Below are 5,150 nucleotides of genomic sequence, written 5' to 3' on the forward strand. Positions count from 1 at the left end.
CATGAAATAATGGTTTTAAAGAAGCATGTAACATAGAAGCAGTTGTGGCCTTGTGGATAGAGCATGGGAGTCAGAAGGACTTGTGTTGTAACCCAGCTCCACAACCTGTCTGTTGTGTGCTCTTGGGCAAGTTATTTCACTTCTCTGTGCCTCAGTTATCTCATCTGTAAAATGGGGATTGAAAGTAGGAGTGCCATATGGGACATGGATTGTGTTCAACCTGATTACCTTGTATCTACGCCAGATCTTAGTACAGTGCCTCGCACATAGTAAGTGCTTAACAAATACCATAAAAAAATTATGACAATAGTTGTTTTTGGTTCCCACTGCATAACAGAGTTCTCCCCCACCATTAGCTAAGCAAAGGCTCCAGAAACCCTCATATTTGCTAACTCTGAAGCTTTGTTCATTAAAACTTGATGGGACATTTTCTTTTAATGCGGCTTTTAGTTGGCAGCATATCTATCTGTCAATCATTAATATTTCTTGAGTGTTAACTCTGTGTAGAGCACTGTGCCAAGGGTTTGGGAAAGTATAATTTATCAATCCATCAATCAATGAATCTTATTTATTGAGGGCTTATTGTGCACCGTACTTAGAGTTTGGGAGAGTATAATGTAACAGAGTTGGTAGACACGTTCCCTGCCCACAGTGAGCTTACAGTCTAGAGGGAGAGACGGAAACTAATATAAATTTAGAAGCAGCATGGCTCAGTGGAAAGAGCATGGGCTTTGGAATCAGAGGTCATGGGTTCAAATCTGGCTCTGCCAATTGTCAGCTGTGTGACTTTGGGCAAGTCACTTGACTTCTCTGTGCCTCAGTTACCTCATCTGTAAAATGGGGATTAAGATTATGAGCCCCCTGTGGGACAACCTGATCACCTTGTAACCTCCCCAGTGCTTAGAACAGTGCTTTGCACATAGTAAGTGCTTAATAAATGCCATTATTATTATTATTATTATTATTATTATTATGTGGGACAGAGACTGTATCCAACCTGATCACCTTGTACTACCCCAGTGGTTAGAGACAGTGCCTGACATTGACAGTGCCTGACATTCATTCATTCATTCAATTGTATTTATTGAGCGCTTACTATGTACAGAGCACTGTACTAAGCGCTTGGGAAGTACAAGTCGGCAACATGTAGAGATGGTCCCTACCCAACAACGGGCTCACAGTCTAGAAGGAGGAGACAGACAACAAGACAAAACATGTAGACAGGTGTCAAAACCGTCAGAATAAATAGAATTATAGCTATTTGCATAGCATTAATAAAATAGAGTAGCAAATATGTACAAGTAAAATAAATAGAGTAATAAATGTGTACAAATATATACAAGTGCTGTGGGGAGGGCAAGGAGGTAGGGCGGGGGGGACATATAGTACATGGTTAACAAATACCTTTATTATTGTTATAAATAAATAATGGCTATAATAAATAAATTACAGCTATGAGGAGAGATTATCACCTGAGTTCCAAAGTGAGTGACGTGAGTCTGCATTTTATTTCAATTCAAATTCATAAGTTTTACTGTCTAAGCATTAAAGTTTAAAAAGTCAACAGGGGTTTTGACACGGTTTCCCAAGAGTATCTAATTTTAAACATGCGTGAACATTTTTGTGGGTGATATGTCCTACAATTCTTACGAAAAAAGAATCCAGCCAGATGTGATTTTCAACAAGTTCCACTTCTCCCCAAAAAGTAAGCGGAAAGGGAAATTTATAAATGAAAAATTACTCCCCACTGAGACGGCTGGAAAAGTGTTTGGAATGTAACTCAATCAGTCCGCTGATAGTGCTCCTTTTCTCAGTAGATAATAGAATTCAGGACAATTTCAAAAATCTTTAATGGAAAAATTCCAAGCCAAGCCGGTTAACTAAACTAATGAGCCCCATTGCAAGATCTTGGTTACGGTCAGAAAATACTTTATTTTGGATAACATGCATTCTTACTGTTGGTTTAAGATCTTTAAAACCTGAGATGTAGAATTTACTACCGAGCCCCATTGCAAGATCTTGGTTACGGTCAGAAAATACTTTATTTTGGATAGCATGCATTCTTGCTGTTGGTTTAAGATCTTTAAAACCTGAGATGTAGCATTTACTACCGATCCCCGAAATTCCTCTCTTTGAGAAAGGAAAAACAAGGATTTTGTCTGTTCACAACAAAACCCTGAGGTGTTAATAGACAAGAAACACATGGTGCTTGTGGAAGCATTATAGATAATATATCATGTAACTTAGTCTTGAGGTCCTCATTTCTCACCAGAAAAATAAAACTCTAAGTTAAATGGTCAAGATTTTGCACAATTAACCTTTGGAAATAAGTACAGAAATATTGAGCTCTTACTTTGTGCAGAGTACCTAATTAAGCGGTTGGGAGAGCGTAAGTAAACGAGGTTTGTTAGGCATATTCCTTGCCCACGAGGAGCTCACAGTCTAGAGAGGGAGACAGACATTAAAGCAGCAGTAAAGAAGTAGCGTGGCTCAGTGGAAAGAGCCCGGGCTTTGGAGTCAGAGGTCATGGGTTCAAATCCCAGCTCCACCACTTGTCAGCTGTGTTACTTTGGTTACTTTGGGTGAGTCACTTCACTTCTCTGTGCCTCAGTTACCTCATCTGGAAAATGGGGATTAAGACTGTGAGCCCCCCGTGGGACAACCTGATCACCTTGTAACCTCCCCAGTGCTTAGAAGAAGAGTGCTTTGCACATAGTAAGCGCTTAATAAATGCCATCATTATTATTATTAAAGTAAATTATATATATGTACATAAATGCTGTGGGACAGTGGGTTTGGAGGGGCAGAACCTCATGAAATTTTAAGTTCAATATTTCGGCATTTTGATCGGTCAATAGTATTTATTGAGTTCTTACTGTGCGTGTGTAGATGGGGAGAGTTGATTTGAAGGGGGAGGGAATTCCAGGCAAAAGGATATGAGAAAGGGGTCAGTGATAGGAGATGATAACGAGGAACAGTGATTAGGTTTCCACTGGGGCATTCAAGCTGGAAAAAGAACTGGAGAATAAGAGGGAGACAAAGAGGAAGCTGGCTGAGTCATCTAGTGATACAATGAGCATCTGAACCGAATGATCGCTTAGATGGAGAGAAAGCGATCCATCCATCAGGGGTATTTATTGAGCTCTTACTGTGGTCAGGGTACTGAATTAAGGGGTTGGGAGAGTGCAAGGGCATAATGTTTGGGAGGCACGTTTCCTGCCCACAAGGAGCTTACAGTCCAGAGAGGGAGATGGACATTCACGTAAATTATATATCTGTACATAAGTGCTCAAGTGCATTGGTGGTGCAGAAGGGAAAGGGAGGAGGGGAAATGAGGGCTCAGGTGGTGGAGGAGATGTCATTTTAATAAGGTTTTGAAGGTGGGGTGAGTGGTACTCTGTCCTACATGAAGGGAAGCAGCGTATCCCAGTGGGGTCAAAAGACCCGGATTCTAATTCCGGCTTTGCTGGTGCGTGACATTGGGTAAGTCACTTAACTTCTCTGCTCCTCAGTTTTCTCATCCGTAAAATGGGGATTCAACATCTGTTCTCCCTCTCCCTTATATTGTGAGCCTCATGTGGGAGAGGGAGTGTGCCCATTCTGATGATATTGTATCTTCCCCAGCGATAAGTGCAGTGCTTGGCACATAGTAAGTACTTAACGAATACCATCATCATCATTATTATTATTATTAATGTGTTCTGCACATAAGAAGCATTTAATAGGTACCATTGATTGAATGTGTTAAGTGTTGAGGTTATATACAAAACAATCAGATCCAAAGAGTTTTTTAAATACCACAATTAACTGTTAGTGTAGCTCAGGAAATATAGTGTATCTCAGTGCTTCTGCAGGAATTGGGGCTTCTAGAGGCCAGATTTGGATTGTCTAATTGCAGAGAAGGTCCCTGAAAGTTGCCATTCTGCAAAGGTAAAACCTCTCCAATAATAATAATAATAATAATGATGGCATTTATTAAGTGCTTACTATGTACAAGCACTGTTCGAAGCACTGGGGAGGTTACAAGGTGATCAGGTTGTCCCACGGGGGCTCACAGTCTTAATGCCATTTTACAGATGAGGTAACTGAGGCCCAGAGAAGTGACTTGCCCAAAGTCACACAGCTGACAATTGGCAGAGCCAGGATTTGAACCCATGACCTCTGACTCCAAAGCCCATGCTCTTTCCACTGAGCCACGCTACTTCTCTATGTGTTGTGTTGAGGTTATATACAAAACAATCAGATCCAGAAAGTTAATCGAATACCACAATTAATTATTAGTGTAGCTCAGGAAATAGAGTGTATCTCAGTGCTTCTGCAGGAATTGGGGCTTCTAGAGGCCAGATTTGGATTGTCAAATTGCAGAGAAGGCCCCTGAAAGTCATCATTCTGCAGAGGTAAAACCTCTCCAATAGAAGTCATACCTAGCGCCAGTTTCTGTGAGTTGTCTTTCAACAGGTCGTCTAATTTCTCTTGGAGCTACAGCCTCAGCATATCAATATCTGGCCGGTTCATGTGCCATTAATACTGTTCTTCCTCAGTGCTGACTGGCCTCATCATCACATAATACCCTGAACTTCCATGTTGCAGTGGTTATTTTTTTTTACTTTATTTCATGTAAAAGTTTTCACACTGCAAGTATACGACTCTCCCGTCACAGTCTACTGATTAAGATCAATTTGGTTTGGTTTAGGTGAAGCAGACTATGTCAAAGTGTACCTACTTCTTCCATAATAATAATGATAATAGTATTTGTAAAGGGCTGCTATGTGCCAATCTCTGTACTAAGTGATGGGGGTAGACACAAGAAAATCGGGTCCCACATGGGCCTCACAGTCTACGTAGGAGAGAGAACAGGTATTGAATCCCCATTTAACAGATGAGGTAACTGAGGCTGCTGAGAGGTGAAGTGACTTCTCCAAGGCCACAAAAAAGGCAAATGGGAGAGTCAGAATTAGAACCCAGGTCCTCTGCCCCAAGGCCTGTGATATGGTCCTTCAGCTGGTCATAATACACCCTGCAGATCCAAAGAGTAATTCATATAGCTATTAAAAAAGATCTCTTTTAAGTCCTAAGGACACAACATGGAAGTGGGCTACTTCTCTGAGGAACATGTAAATAAGAATTTCCCACTTGTCTAGATGATCTCT

The sequence above is a fragment of the Tachyglossus aculeatus genome, chromosome 17 (assembly GCF_015852505.1).
Source record: "Tachyglossus aculeatus isolate mTacAcu1 chromosome 17, mTacAcu1.pri, whole genome shotgun sequence".
In the NCBI taxonomy this organism is placed as follows: Eukaryota; Metazoa; Chordata; class Mammalia; order Monotremata; family Tachyglossidae; genus Tachyglossus; species Tachyglossus aculeatus.